The sequence below is a fragment of the Pinus tabuliformis genome, chromosome 9 (assembly GCF_031772625.1).
Source record: "Pinus tabuliformis cultivar Carrire ecotype Pingquan chromosome 9, CPIR1, whole genome shotgun sequence".
NCBI lineage: Eukaryota > Viridiplantae > Streptophyta > Pinopsida > Pinales > Pinaceae > Pinus > Pinus tabuliformis.
Window position 1 is genome coordinate 474951149 of NC_142307.1, and position 17229 is coordinate 474968377.

Sequence of the window (17229 nt, forward strand, 5' to 3'; positions counted from 1 at the left end):
AAACCCTAATATAGGAGAACAACTTTTGGACTTCTCAATGACCCTTTAGCAGAAAGGTGTAGCTGTATCTTTTTGAAAAGAAAGAATAATTGTAGAAGCTGTGAGACCAAATGTTCACCTGTAAGGTCAAAAAAGGTGGCAAGGTTATACTCATAACGATTGGAGTAAGAGCCTTTATGCCTACGTAACAAGCAAGAGACCAGCGTACCTGCAACCAAAAAGGGGAAAAACGGAAGTAAGTACCCTAATAGTTGGGTTGAGCCGCGGTTGAGCTCCCAAGAAACAAAAAAATAGAAAATCCTACCATCAAAACTGATAGGTCATCTGTTACCTGAAATCCTCTCAATAATGAAAAAGAAGTTCGAAACCTGGGCCAACCCAGAAATCGGGAATTTGAGAACAGGTAATTAAGCCCAACATCATTAAGAAAAGAAAGAAAGGTGAAAGGCCATCAAACCATAGCTATGAACTATTGAGGAGATTGTCTATGAGCTGGGGATGGTCAACTCAGCCTTTGTTCAACCTAGACAGTTTAATAAGACAAAAATACTAAGAATGAACTCAGTATCGCTTAATAAACTGAAACAGTAATTACCTGGACTCAAGTTGGGATAGATGGAGGCACCGAACAAAGTGTTGCACAGACTTCCTGCTAGCCACCACAATGCAAATGATTCAAGTCGCGAGAGGGTAAACCAAGAGGTTATGCGTTAACCAAACTAAAAATCATTGAGTCGTTCGATCAGTAACCCTGTTGGAAGAATCACCGCACCTCTATAGAATCCATAATTTCCACCCTGGGGATCCTAGTTACTGGCTTGTAATGTTTACCAATACCTGCGGGTTTTGGTGTAACGGCAAACCTCCACATGGTATCAGAGCCCACAGGTTGCTAGATAAAAGGCGCACCAGTACTTTATTTTGCAAGTATTACAACTTGGAGATCGAAGATTGACAGAAAAATGGAGTTTCCCAAAGCATCGATCCTAACACCGTACAACTATCATGAATGGAAGGACCAAATGGCTCGATACCTTCGTCATAAAGGGTTGTACAGGATTACCATGGCTACAGAAGTGGAACCCACTTCAGCCATAGAGAAATCCAAGTACCTCAACCATATGGATGAGGCCCACAAATCCATATGCATGTGCATCTCTCCAGAGTTGCAGTTTCATCTATCTGCCTGCAATACTCCCAATGAGATTTGGAAAAAGGTTGAAGAGCTCTACGGGAAACAGGATGAGATGAAAGGACATCTGCTCGAAGTGGAGCTGCTATCATTGGATCCACGAAACTATAACAGATTGCAGACATCTTCACCAAGACATTCACTGAGCAAAAGTTTCGCTCTTTGCGCGATCGTCTTGGAGTGAAAGACACGATTTCTTAGCAACTGTATTTTTCTTCCTCTTTTCTTTTGATTACATTGTATTTTGAGGGGGGTGTTTTCCCACGAGGTTTTCCCTCTTTCCTCAATTTTAGTACAAGTTGCACTGTATTTTGGGTGACCTTTGGCCTTAGTTGCCAGGGCCCATTTTCTATTTTTCCCCATAGTGGTGTTCAGGGGGGTGTTGGAACTACTACACACCTACATGAAGACTCTTAGTTAGAGCATGGGACTGCATGCAAGATTCCTTTTGCATGTTGGAACTACTACACACTTACATGCAGACTCTTAGTTAGAGCATGGGATTGCATGCAAGATTCCTTTTGCATGATTTACTCCTTGATTTTCTCCTTCTTTAACTCCGCAACTCACTAGTTATCTCTGGAACTTGTTGTAGGTGTTGAGTCTTCTCATTGATCACCACTATAGTGCATTACCTTGAGATCTTCACCCAGTGATGCTATATCATGAGCATTGTAACATATTTTCGAATGAATCATTCTTAATCACCGCACCTCTATAGAATCCATAATTTCCACCCTGGGGATCCTAGTTACTGGCTTGTAATGTTTACCAATACCTGCGGGTTTTGGTGTAACGGCAAACCTCCACAAACCCTAGTCAATTGACGATTGATCACGTGCCAACTATTCTGGGTTCGAGTGTGTTCGACTGTAATGCTTCTTAAACTCAGAGAAACAAGATGAGAAGGGGAGATGGAAATGTACCCCTAATAAGGTCAACTATGGAATCTGGTCCCATACCAATTGCAGAGAGGCATCTAAAAATGTCGTTGCAATTGGGTGAAGAACGACATAACCTGACAACTATGTTGTTAGAAACCATTTAACAACTGAAATCTGAGATGGCACATCTACAAATTGATCATGAAAGATTAATGTGACCTTTCTTTGATATATTGCATTGTAGGAAAGAGATTCTCCATACGACACATCACATTCTCTCAAGCTCTTCTGATGCAGGAGCATCCGGACACTAATGTTCGAGCCAGTCAGAGATTGCGGGCTGCCTGCGAGAAGTTGAAGAAAGTCTTGAGTACTAACCCTGAGGCACCTCTCAATATCGAGTGTTTAATGGATGAAAAAGATGTTAGGGGATTTATCAAACGGGACGAGTTTGAACAACTTGCACAACCGATGCTCGAGCGTGTGAAAGGGCCCTGCGTGCAGGCTTTGATTGAAGCAGGAATTGTTGGACTTAAGATTCCTGTGTATCAAGACCTTCAGTCATTGCGTGGGCAGAGAGTGAAGATCAAGGCGGGCCATCTTCTGAAGATGAAAGGAGCGCTTCGAAACGCGTTCAATAGAAGAATGCAAGCTGGCCATAGCACAGATGATCTGGACGATGACTGTGTCAGATTTATCAGGTAAGACTGAAACCAATGATGGCACAGCGTGTTACATGAATGATGCAGTTGAAAACCAGATCATGTAAGATCAATGCTAGATTGAAGGCCGATAACCGATGGACAAAGCGGTAGCAAGAAATCCGGAAGCAGTTGCCTGGCGAGAGATGACTTTTATTGTGGTTGGATCAATAGAAAGTGTTGTGCAGTCATGTTTGAGAAGACTGTGAGAAGTCTCAGAAATGGTTTCATGGACCCATAACCCACAGGTCCCCAGATCGAGCCCGTAAAAATACTGAAAATGAAGATCATCAGACTTCGTTTTCATCATCTTCTCTCCATGACCAAATTTTCATTTTGCATTGCATAAAAGATATTTTTCCATGCAATATATTACATTTTACTTAAATATTCAAGAATGTCATGACAAAGTGTATACAAAAAGAGAACAAACATTGAACCAATTTTATTTTTTTAAATATGATACACATGAGACTGAAGTATTCACAAACATTAACAAAAGGTGTTTTTTCCACCTTTAAGAACAATTGTTAATTATAATTTTATGAAAGAAAAAAATTGTAATTATTAAACTTCTTGCCATGGAAAAATTGATCTTATAGAGATCAATACAAAGAGATATAACATACAACGATAATCATAAATTGTTGTTAGAAAAATATATATTATAGAGCAATTGTACACATAAAATATTGCAGAAACACAAACAAAAAAACACATAAAATAAGAGAGACACAGATATATGTGATTCACCCAATTTGGGCTACATCCACGGATAAACAACGAGTCCTTCCTTTATATTATCCAACAAAATGAAGAGATACAACCTATAGCAGATCCGTTGTAATTTCCTATTCGCTCTCACACAATATCCTCTCTCTTTCTCGCTAAGAATAATAATACACAGTCACAATACAATTCCCTCATATAAATTGAGGGCTGCCTTTTAGGGAAAAAAACCCTAAATTAAACATAACTTCTATGGTCATATCATCTGCCTAATGAACGACCCAGATTGACTATGAAATTACAATATTTTACATGGCAATTTTACATCTATTTTTAGCTTCGGAGGCACTGCCCCCGGATCCCCTATCTGCGGGATGCTCTCCTAGGGTGTACAATCTTACTGGGGTACACATTCGGCTAAAACAAAGACCTCTAAATCATGAAGATAATCATGCTCCACACCCAACAATTGTTAGATATTAATGTCTAGGAAAATTAGGTATCAAGTGTGCAAAATCCAACATACAATTATATCATATATATGAGTAGTTGATATTTTCAATTTTATTGTTGCAGCTTATCACATATATGTTTCTGACCTATCATATTTTGTATTGTGTGGGCACAATTTCCTATCATATTTTGTATTGTGTTGGCACATATAACCCACAAATATTTCATAATGTTAAATACATATTCTCTTTTGGTTTGGAAGATAGACAACAAGATCAAGTTATAGATGGACATAGGAGTAAAGCACACAATAACACATTATGATTTGCTTCTCAATAATTTGCATTTATTCAATTACTTGAAGCTGCATGATTAAATAGATTCAAAACCACTAAGAATAAGTATGCTAATATTAGCTCACACATGCATGACTGACTCTTCTGAAATTAGAACTCTAGCATTTAAATTGTATGCACAATGCCTAAAACTACATGTTAATTGAGTGTAACAGGGTGTAATTATCTCCAACGCTCTCTCTTAATTATAACCACTAATGCTTGCTCATATAAATCTCAACTAGACTTAGAATACTTGAGATTAAGTGAAACAATGTTTTACTTCAACATGCTAGTGCATGTTGTCCTCAACTTTACTTTATTTTGGTCTTCTTATTCAATATTTCTTTGTCTTCTTTATTTGATTTCTTTGTGCATTGGCTTATACCTTTGTTGTTGTCAATTGAACTTTTCTATCAATCCTTATAATATACCAAAAACATCTTTATTTTATTTCATCTCTTCCATTGTTATAACTAATTCAACAACTTTGATGGTTGTCTTTATCTTTTATGTTTCATCTTATAATGTAGTTATGGTATATTTTCCATACTTCCATCTCAATCATACTTGGACTTCACAAACCACTATTCAAAAAAATGTTAATCAATTTCATAACAAAATTCAAATTTCACTACTAAGTTTTTCTTATCTCTTGTTGTTGCTATGAAGACAATTTTAATTTCATCCTCTACATGTGTATCTACACACTAACTTCACTTTTTTTTACCATGTTCATGCACTACATCTTCTACAAAATCCCCATTTTGTTATGCAAATTCTTCAGCTAGCTTTATTGTATTTACCAAGACAATTGTAATGTCTATGTCTTATTTATGTTCTTCTACTTGGAGAGGATCTTCCATAATGTCTCAAATTATTTTTGTGATATCAAATTCTTCAGATTCTCCTATTACAATGGGTTCTTTAGGGTCAATTGCAATGCTCTATGGTTCAACTTTAGGGTCAATTGCAATGCTCTATGGTTCAACTCGATATCGAATGTTTTTCCCCCTTTTATTTTATGTCATCTCTAGAACATTCCAACCTTGGTGTGATTAATGTTGCAATCTTGGGAAGAACGTTGTCATCCAAACCCTATTGAATGAGAGACAAGTTGTTGCATCATCCTTCCTATTGGCCACAAGTAGATCCTTTTAAACTTGTGCCATTGCCTCATAAGTTGTTTAAATTGAGTATTCTTCAAACGCATGCAATACTATCGCATAACTCAACTCATTCATTCATAATCTGATTCTCATCTTAATGGCCCAAGACTCATAATATTTATCTAATAAAATAAAAAGTCATAGAAAATAATTGTTGAAAAAATCCATACTCAAAATACCTCAATGGCCTTTTACAAATAACAATAAAGAGAAAACTTTTTAAAATTATTTTTAACTTTTATATTTATATTTTTATATCGCATTATTATCTTAGAATCCGTTTCTCTTTCAAAATATCTTTAAAATAAACAAGGTTGCATAGCTAGCGTTCCTCTAGCTTAGTTTAATTATTGAATTTTGAAAGGTATGAACTAACTACCACATTTGAACAAGGCCTACATTGTAGATATTCTCACTAGTTTAAGTATAGTTAAATTGGAGTAAAAAACAATAACGACATACATGAATGGACTAACAAAGCATTTTTCAACCGAGAGTAATGTGAATGACCTCAAACTTATATAGTATGTAGACATTCCAATAAATCAATGCTAAATATAGTTTAAAGGCAAGTGGACAAAATTGTGAATGACTTCACACTTATATAGTATGTAGACATTCAAATAAATCAACACTGAATATAGTTTAAAGGCAAGTGGACAAAATTGATCTACAACCATAAATCTTACGTACCAACTTCCCTCGCAAAATTCTATTTATTTAGACGAATACAATGCGTATGTTTCTTCTTAGTGAAATATGAAAAATTGGTTGAGACTATTTGTAATGACGTTTAACTAACAATTATATAACTATAAATTTTACCATGTAGTAAAAGTTTATATTAATCTATTGCAAGAACACAAAATAATAAGTCTTTTTTAGTCAACAACCCTCATAGTGTTTAACAAGCAAACAAGGTGTGATTAAGATATTGATACAACCATAAATCTTACAACTTCCCTCGCAAAATTCTATTTATTTAGACGAATACAATGCATATGTTTCTTCTTAGCCAACTATGAAAAATATGTTGAGACTATTTGTATAAGCCTTTTTTAGTCAACAACCCTCAAAATGTTTAACAAGCAAACAAGGCGTGCTTAAGATATCTATAAAGCCTCAAAATAACAAAGCAATAGCATAATACACTTCTTCCTATCTAAATGATACATTTGTATATATGTTGTAAAAAAAATTATATCATAATTTAAAACAAATTAAATACATAACCAAAAAAATAATTTTATTTATATAAAAGAATTAAATTTTTAAAATAAATATATCGAAATTTTTGAAAATAATTTTTAAAATAAAAAATTCAAACCAATAGCCAATTAATTCAAATTTGTATTGTATTTAAGTAGTTGATAAGCCACCGCATTAATAACACAATTATAATTTAATCAAATGTCAATGAAGTTGTCCTTTACACCTAAGTAATTCCACTACGACTTTGTCTTCTTTAGCCTCAGGGGTTTTTGCCTTGTGTTACGAAGCTCGAAGCATATTTCTACAAATTTGATCCTCTGGAACTTTGCCATTTGCATATAGATTTGCAGCTAAAAGACAAACTCTAATTGCTATGAGGGACTCTGTAATGACACGTTCATTGTAGGTTAAGGATAATGAAAGCTTGGCATGAATTTACATCACGTAGATAAAGTCGCTTGGTATGAATTTACATCACGTAGATAAAGTCGCCATATTTTTTATCAAGTTAGTTTTTCCTTCCTTTTCAACATTAATTTTTGATACGGGAATCATTAGTCCCTCTATCGAACTAGTTGATATATATTAAATGAAAAAAACTTTTTAATTCCGTAAATTTAAAAATATGATAATTCGTTGACTATTAAAATAAGATTTAAATTTGATGCTGATTTTGAATAGTCGTGGCTGCTTCAAAAATTTTATGTCGCTGTCATTAGTCCTTCCTGGTATGCTTAGAAATCGACGTCTTACGCGACTTATTTTAAGTTTCAGCGCGTATTCTATGATTGGTGAAAATTTCTATCTGTCAAATTTGACGTCAAAAATATATTGGGGTCCCGTCATTTTGATGTTTAATTAAAAATCCAAATTCTAAAAATCTATTATACCGGAATTTACTAATCCCCAAAATTATTTATTATAATTAAGGTTGAGTTTACTACAAGGCTATGACACGGCTATGGCTAACATGCTATATTCTTTCAAGATCTGGTTGTTGAGAATTAATAGTACATTATGGGCATTGGGTAATGGGGACTACAGGGCTATGCCAGGATTCTTTTAAGATCTAGTTGTTGATGACATAATTTGATGACCTATTTACTAGCATTGGATTTCACTATCTTGCGAAACAACTTTAGAATTTACCAAAGTCCAAATACCACTTTAGCCTTTAGAATTTACCAGGGTCCAGTTACCACTTTGCCTTTAGAATTTACCATGGTCCAGTTACCACTTTCGCCTTTGGCATTTAACTATATGTGGTTTGATGAATTATGTGTTTTATGGTCTTACATTTTCCTCTTTGATTGCTCTTTCTTTCTAATTGGGAAAAGAAATAACATCCCTGTGAATATGGCATGCTTAAAAATTGCTAGATTGGTGGTATCAGCCTATGAGGTATGTACTCTTTATTTACTTATGTAGTTATGTAAAATTTGGTATGGTATACAACCCTCGGAAATTTTGAAGTAAATTAAAGCATGGTTGCTTTTGGAAATTTTGCAGTAAATTAAGGTGTGGTTGCTTTTGATTTTGTTTTTATGTTATTGTAGTGTTGAATTTGTTAGTCTTTGAATATGGCATGCTTTTTGGTTCAAAACTGCTAGACTGGTGGTATCAGCCTATGAGGTATGTGCTCTTTATTTACTTATGTCATTAGTTTATTGTAATACCTGAAAAATACTTACAAGTTATGTAAAATTTGATATGGTATACAACCCCTCACCAAATTTTTAAGTAAATTAAGGCATGGTTGCTTTTGAATTCATTTTTACGAGAAGTAAATTAAGGAGTGGTTGCTTTTGAATTTGTTTTAACTCTACTGCAGTGTTGAATTTGTTAGCCTCTGAATATGGCATGCTTTTTCGTTCAAAACTACTAGACTGGTGGTGCTTATGATATATGTACTCCTTATTTATGATATATGTACTCTTTATTTATTGTAAAACCTGAAAAATACTTACACGTTATATGTACATTTTGATATGGTATAAATTTTGAAGTAAATTCAGGCGTGATTTCTTCCAACCAGATTGGGGAGCAGCTCATTGGTAGCGCGATAAACCCTTAAATTCAACAAAAAAATCTGTATTTTATTTTTTGTATTCTAATCTATTATGTGCTTTATGGTTTTATGTTTTTGGTATTTTGAATTTTCAAAATTGCAGTGGATAAGAGGTTTAATGTTATTTGGTAATTTTTTGGAATGGGAAGTTGAAGATTTTGAATTTACACGGACTGAAATTTACACTTGCCTGACTTCAAAATTGAAATTTGAAACCATTCATTATCATTCATCATCTTATAATGTGATATGAAATTTCTATCTGAAAGCTTATCATTTCTATATTTATAAGGACATGACTTCAAAATTGAAACCATTTATTATCATTCATCATCTTATAACGTAATATGAAATTCCTATCAGAAAGCTTATCATTTCTGTGATTTTAAGATTCTGAAAACATTCTTCAAGAATATTAATTTATTTATTAACTCATAAAATTATATTACTAAAATTTAGAACCGTGATCTTATAAGGGAGCTCAAAATTTTCTATCCTAAAGCTTATCGTTTCAAATTTTCATGTCCAGTTTTAAATAGTTTGAAATGAATATAAATTTATTTTATAATTAGATGTGATGGTATAACTTTACGTGATTATGGATTTGCATGTGAAGGCCGTTGAAGTTGTTGAATTGAGTTATATATAATAGTTAAATTTTATTTAACAATTTCTTTTATTTTAAATGCAATTGTTAATACCTTGTTTTTTAACATTTAATATTTTTTTAACAAATATTTTTTGGGTAATGGGTTTAACAATGTTTATGCTTTTTCACGTAATAAATAAATATCCATTATTAGAAAGTATTAACTCGGCCAATTTGTATGATTTAATGAACAAACATCTAATGAAGTATCTACTTTGAAGCTTTATGAACAAACATAGAATTATTTCTTGTTTATTACATATAAGAGTTCAATGCTGAGAGATCCAATGCTACTAGTTTAATTTATTAGTATGAAAAATGGTTTATTGGCGTAAAAATGTAAAAAAGTCATTAAATTTCCATTTGACAGCAAGGGATTTTGAAATTCCAAACCTACTCCCTAGGCCACAGGCACCTTAATAACTCCTTGGATTTACACAATATTTTATTGGAATTTAAAAATGTTATTTTAAATTTCTAAATAGCATTTCACTCTTACTGTACTTACCTCAATATAAAATTATTGTAGTAACTTCAGTATTTGAATGTCATGATTAGAAAATAAGACCCCAACGATTTCAGCCAATTAAACCAAAAAAATAAAAATAAAAAATAATTTAAAAAATAAATAATTTATTTTTATAAAATTAACAATGCAAAATGCAGTTCAATTTATTAATAATCCATGGTCAAAGTGTTTATCAAATACGATATACTGGGTCGCAAGATAATAATGCTTTCCACTTTTAAATATGTTCAAAATAAATATTTCCTTCAACTTCCAAAATATCTCTAAAATAAATAAAATCGTTATATGACTTCGACTCTGGAGAAAAAAAGCCAATCCTCTCGCCCCCCATCCCAAAAAATCCTTCCAAATAGATCAAACAAATTAGTTAAAAAACCTTTGGCTACGATGTCTGAATATATACCTAAAATACGTTTTAAAAAAACCTATCAACTATTTTTCCTGAACAACACCGCAGATTCCTATGACTGGCGGTTCATCTTATTCCCTTGGCGGCTCGATTCCTTTAACATTTCTGGTTCTGACACTGTAAGTATATCATCATTGTTGAATTTTTGCTCATGCTAATTTTATAACCCATTATGATGTGTAATATTGTCTGTCCATTATCAAAGTTGAATTTTTGCTCATGTCCTTGAAAATAAAAATATTAGAAACACGACTCAGGAACTTAAATCAACGCACAACAGATCACATTGCTTTGATACCATGACAGAGATCAGAGGCGCACAGCGCTTGAACACAACACACAAACACTGAACACAAAAACACACACACAACATTCATCGATTAACAGGTATATATACAAGTTGGAGAAGCTTCTGGAGATCAGTTCAAGCGGTGGCTTCCTGAAGAAGCTAGCCCCTTTGTCAATAATCTCTAGAACCAGCATTAAAACCTCTATTGAATTTTCATTGTTCTACGCCGACTAACTCTGATGACTATGACGACTATCCCTGTCATACGATCGTTGTGATTAATGGTCTAACACCTCCCCTTAATCACGACGACCTAAAATTTAACTTGCCTGCTAGTCTAAGTCTCAGCTAGGCTTACAACAAAACATTTCATTTTTGTCTTCTTGCTAAAAGGTCCATTCTTGTTCATTTGTTGATGCAACTTCATCTTCACTTTTCTTGCCATAAAATAGTGATGGAGCTTCTCCTTTCTTCATTGCGGATTAACATTCTTTGTATTCAATATTGCTTCAGGGTCTTGGGTCTTATGCTTGTCCTTAATGCTTGCAATTTCTTCTTTTATTGCTTCTTCTTGGCTGTCAATATCTGCACACTTAAAAACAATGTTAGAATCATAAACAAAACCATATTGATTTTTGTCATCATGCTCTTTCATGGATTCTTCAGTTTCAAGATTCTTCACCATACCAGTTGCTGCTTTCAAACCTACATCAATATTTTCAAAAGATTTCTCAGGCCATCCTTCAATTAGCTTTATCTCTGCATCATGATCAAGCTTGACATCTTCAAAATTGTTTCTTCCTTTAACTGCGACTACAATTTCTTCTTCATGTTCTTCCACGCGATCAGCAAATAGCAATTTATAAATCATTTTCTTTTCAAAGATAACTTGCAATTCATTTTCATAAAATAAATATCCATTATCAAATTTAATTGCAAATTCATCCATTGCGGCTGAGTCATCCACAATGTTTTCCTCTGCAACCTCTAGCGATCCAAATGCTTTGATCTTCAGCTCAATACCTCTCGGATAGGAGCTCACACAATATCACACCAATATCTTCAGGACTTCACTTAAACACTCAGCACTTCACTTGGCCTCACGCAGTGATTCACCACTCGGCCTCCTCCAAGCAGCTCACCTGAGCTCTATCTTCTCACAGCTCACTTGGCTCTTTCAACAACGCTCTCACTGAGCCCTCCTTTGGCTCTGACTGTTAACTCCAACTCAGAGCACACAGCTCCAATTCACAGCACTCACTGAGCTGTCTCACAGCTCTTCACAACTCATCCTCACACCTGCTCTGCGACCTCACAGGTCACCTCTTTTTCTCAAGCTACGGATTCTACAGTCCGCTTCTCCTTACAACCTTTGCTCGCTGCTTCTCAAGGCGGCTCCTCCACGCCACTGCTCCTACATAAACAAACCTCCTCACAGCACCACTGGAACAACTTCACAAAGTTCCTATGTAGCTCAACGCTCACTGCAATAAATCACTCAGCACCAACACCCTCCTTTTAACAACGCCTCCTCTTGGCACTCACACTACCGAGCCTTCAGGTCGGGTTCACCACAAAACACAACACCTACCAAACTTTGGCTTCAAACAACACTCCACTGTCAACAACAGCGCTTCGACTTGCGCTCCACACAGAGACTGAAAGATTTTGAATGCTTCGGAAGATTCTCACACTGTACCCTCGCCTCTTCTTCAATCTGCTCCACTGCTCATTCAACAGTTTCTTCAAGGGATCAAATAGCTAACAATGCTCTCTGTCCAGCGCACTGCAACAAACAGCTTCAAGAAAAGCTTTCCCAGGTGGCACACAATCCACCACTGTTCACATAGATGAGACCTTCACTCCACCGAGCCATCCTCTACTAAGCTTTTGAACAGCGTTTTGCCCAACTCCACACTGCTCTAGGCACAACAACACTCCCACGCTCTGTTCTACGCACAGCAGCAACCTTTTCCAGAATGACCTACTTCATTATTTTGCATTTAGGACTGAGAGCGAAGCCAAAACACATCACGCTCAACATATTTATAAGTGGCATGCAAACAGTAGGCTAATCAGGTTCAAAACCATATTCTATCATTAAAATGAAGTGACAGGGCATCTAAGTCATCCTTGGAACCCACAAACACAACTACACTTCAGACATCAAAATGATTCAATAGTTGTATTGAAAAACTCACAACACTCCTGCAGACATTACACCACAATAGACAAACAACCATGCCAAAATCATTATAATATGCATATATGAAGGTATCTCACCCGTGGGAAGGATCATACAACAACTAGGCGACAACTGAACCTTTAACCATACACAGATGCACTTATCACTCGACTTCTACTTTATTAGAGGCTTACCAACGGTCCCTCAACTTCACACGGTCTGCACGTAACGCAGGACTCTCCAACTACAGGATCTTAGAACCTACTATAAGGTTGCGCCACGACTGCACAAACTCGCTCTACTTCGAGCTCCACAACGCCTCTTCACAACACAACGTCAGATGCTGTGGTCCACAATAGGCACAAACAGGTTCACTCACAGCTCTACAACACTCAGCCGAAACCCTCGGCTTTGATACCATATTAGAAACACGACTCAGGAACTTAAATCAATGCACAGCAGATCACATTGCTCTGATACCATGACAGAGATCAAAGGCGCACAGCTGTTGAACACAACACACAAACACTGAACACAAAAACACACGCACACCATTCATCGGTTAACAGGGATATATACAAGTTGGAGAAGTTTCTGGAGATCAGTTCAGGCGGTGGCTTCTTGAAGAAGCTAGCCCCTTTGTCAATAATCTCTAGAACTAGAATTAAAACCTCTGTTGAATTTTTACTGTTCTACGCCGACTAACTCTGATGACTATGCCGACTATCCCTGTCATACGGTCATTGTGATTAATGGTGTAACCAAAAAAAATTAGAAAATCTAAAAATTAAAAAAATTAAATAACTATACAAAATATTTAAATAATATAAGTTCATAAATTTATTGCCAGTGAAGAAATTAGATCCTTTCTATTCATATTAAATCTATATTTATTTTCTTATATTTATAAGAGTGAGTTTACAAACCCTTGATTTTGTCTATCTCTCTTGTTATCTCAAAAATATAATCTACTTTTTTTTAGCTACTCTGACTCTCAAACTAATTAGATAAATAGACATAAGAAAAAGTCACAATAACAAAATATGTAATTTTAATTGGTTCAATTGCTTAAAGTTATATGACTAAATAAATTCAAAACTGCTAAGAATAAATAAGTTAACTCTTATACAGGTTATCTAACACTTCCAATATGTTAACATTAACTTATACATGTTAACACTTCTTAAATTAAAATTCTAATATGTCTATTTTAATTGGTTAAATTGCTTAAAGTTATATGACTAAATAAATTCAAAACTGCTAAGAATAAATAAGTTAACTCTTATACGTGTTAACACTTCTTAAATGAAAATTCTAATATGACTACCACTAGATTCAAAACTTCTAAAAATAAATGTGTTAATATTAGCTCACGTAACACTCCCTAAATTAGAATTCCGGCATGACTCACCCTTCTTAAATTTAAATGGTATATACACTACATGTTGAATGAGTGTAACTAGAACAATTCAACATCAAAATGGATCATCCAATCTTCAATCTAAAACCAATATTAATATGGAAAAGCGGATAGTTAGATTTAAAATTTCATAATAATTGATGATGAATGGCATTTTCAAAGAGATAATAATTAAAATATGAACATCATTTTGCTGTAACACTTGCAAAATCAATTTAACAAAATCTGCAAAATCAATTTAACAAAAAAGTTGTTTTCCCAAGCTTGATGTATAAACCAAAGAGTGATTTTGTTCGTGGTAATTTTGAGAACCACCATCTATATAACTGTAATGCCTCTGCACTAAAAGTAGCTAAGCATTCTAACCTGCTTAACACAGACAATCCATATGTTTTTTATTTTCTTTGGCTACCTAAGTATCCTAACCTGCCTAACACAAACAGTCCATATGTTTTAATTTCTTCGGCGGGCATTAACCTGCATAGCAGTTTTCTCTGGTCTATCGACTCAACACCAACATTCCTACTTCATGAAAAAATAGTCGGGGATTGAGTGCTGTAAGACCAAAGTCGCAAAAGGCCCTTGTGAATAAAAAAATCTCCATATTCATACTAGACTTGAAATTTCGAAATTTGATAAACAGAAATGAATTCAATTTGGAAATACAATTTCAAATTATTCTCAAAATTTGTTTAAATCCAACCTCTTCTACATATCAATTGATGAAGATTCTTCAGTCCTGGACAGCAAAAGTATTTCAGGGGTAGCGGGCATTTCAGTTGCAACTGGGGATATATCGAAGCCCAAAGGAGGATTGGCCACGTTGTCTACATTGCCTTCTAACATCTGAACAACACTGGCCATACAAGGCCGATCTGTGGAGTTGTATTGTATGCACCAAAGCCCAACTTTGGTCATAAGCCTAATCATCTTCTCCTCGTCTTCTGTTTCAATTTCTCCTCTTCCTTCTCTCAATCGCGTCCCTAACTCCCCACTCTCCAGCAGTTTGGAAACCCAGTCGGGAAAGTACCATTGACTGGAACGGCTCAACTGCACATCAAGATTCTTTCTGCCCCCAACAATCTCTAGCAAGAGTATTCCGAAACTATATACGTCTGATTTATCTGTGACAGGACCTGCGTCACTGTGACACAGCTCTGGAGCAACATAACCGGGCGTGCCTCTCCCTGCTGTCATTGATATATGGTCATCTCCCTTCCCACAAAGTTTGGCCAGACCGAAATCTGAAACTTTTGGTGTGAACTCGGCGTCCAGCAATATATTGTGAGGTTTGATGTCGAAGTGTACGATGAGCTTGTTGCAATCCTGGTGCAAATATGCAATTCCTCGAGCCGCACCCAGAGCTATTGAATACAATTGTTCCCACTTTAACACTCCCCCTTCTCCTTTTCCGGCAAATATAAAGTTATCCAGAGATTTATTAGGCATGTATTCATATAGAAGCGCGCTGGTAAAGCTTTCAAAGCAAAACCCCAAGAGACGAACCAAATTGACATGATGAACATGTCCTATGGTGGCCACTTCATTCATGAATTGGGCCTCGCTGTGCCTATGCCTATCTAGAAGCTTCACAGCCACTAGAGTTCCATTGTGTAGCTTTCCTTTATAAACCACACCGTAACCTCCTTCACCCAACTTTTCTGCAAAGTTGTTTGTGATCTTCTTGAGTTGAGACTGTGAATATCTGGTTGGCATTGGCATTTCATAAGCATGTTCCCTAAAGAATTTCTCCACCAATGAAATAGAGCTCCCAGGACGAGATTTAATTCTCCTCAAACAAGCACGACAAGTTAGGGAGAGTATTGTGCAAAAGAGGATGCCTAAGAACACCATTAGTCCCAGAACAAAGGAAGCTGCAGGGGATACATAGATGATATCAATGCGATTTTAATCCAAACAAACTACAAAATTTCCAGTGAGAGTCAATAAAACCGTAACACAGGTAGAAAGCGTAAATTTACCTTTGGATCCCAATAGTCTGTGACATCTTCCTGTCCGTAAACAAACTACAAATTCTGTTGATTGAAAAGATTGATATCAGTGCATAATCTCATCAAAGTGAAGTTCAATAGGAGATAGTGAAATAGGAAAAAATCATAAACGTACTTATCAGACAAAAAAGTGCTCCCGCTGTGCAAACTGCAACTGTGGCGGAATGAAGAGATTAATATCATTGTGATAATCATCCAACCCGGAAGAGAGTAATGGAAACAAGATACAAATTCACAGTGAGGTTCAAACAATGAAATAAGAAAAAACCATAATTTTACCAGCTGCCAGGAGCCTAAGAGTTGCCATGGTGAAGCTGCAACTGCTGTGGAATGAAGGGATTGATATCGATGCCATCTTCGTCCAACCCGGAAGAGAATGGAAGGAATCATAAATTAAACCATTCAAAATCACAATTAATAATCGATTTTGATACAAGCAACGAAGAAGACAATGAAGCTTCTTACTAGGGAAAGGAAAGGAAAGGTGGTGATGGTTCATCCTTGTACGCAATGCCGAAGATTCTGTCACGGTTCATTCTTGGCCGCATTATGAGAAAGTCTTAGGAGGCTCCAAGGGCTTTTTTTGCCGTATTATGATAAAAGTCTTTGGAGTCTACATTAACCTTTTATTGGTATAATTGAAGGGAGTTTTATTAGGACAGTTTTTTTTATTTCAACTTGGGAAAGTTGATTTTTTTTCTTCTAATTGATTGGTTAAATTGATTTTCAAGGGAATATGCTTGGCGTATGCTCAATACTGATGTTAATTAATGATTGTAGTGTGTTATATAGTTTGTTAGGTTGCATTGGCTTTTAATAAATTTAAAAATTATATTTGTGCCATTTGGATGATGAAAAAACTTAAACAATGGGTTCGTTTCTTGTTCCACCTACTGAATATTCATCTTATGTTTAGTATTAATGTTTATTAATAGTTGTAGTGTGTTACAGAGTTTATTAAGTTGTATTGGCTTTTAATAAATTTAAAAAATT

At 35.2% G+C, this 17229-nt stretch overlaps 1 long non-coding RNA gene and 1 pseudogene across 1 annotated transcript; both read right to left on the reverse strand.

Annotated features, from left to right (window-relative positions):
• Positions 1–14932: 14932 nt before the first annotated feature.
• LOC149149263 (rust resistance kinase Lr10 pseudogene) lies at positions 14933–15946 on the reverse strand (annotated as a pseudogene).
• A 247-nt stretch (positions 15947–16193) lies between these two features.
• On the reverse strand, positions 16194–16650 carry LOC149149264 (uncharacterized). Its single transcript, XR_016263820.1, has 3 exons — positions 16516–16650; positions 16352–16390; positions 16194–16260 (listed from the first exon to the last, which is right to left on the reverse strand). It is a non-coding gene; the product is annotated as an uncharacterized LOC149149264 (long non-coding RNA).
• Positions 16651–17229: the final 579 nt, after the last annotated feature.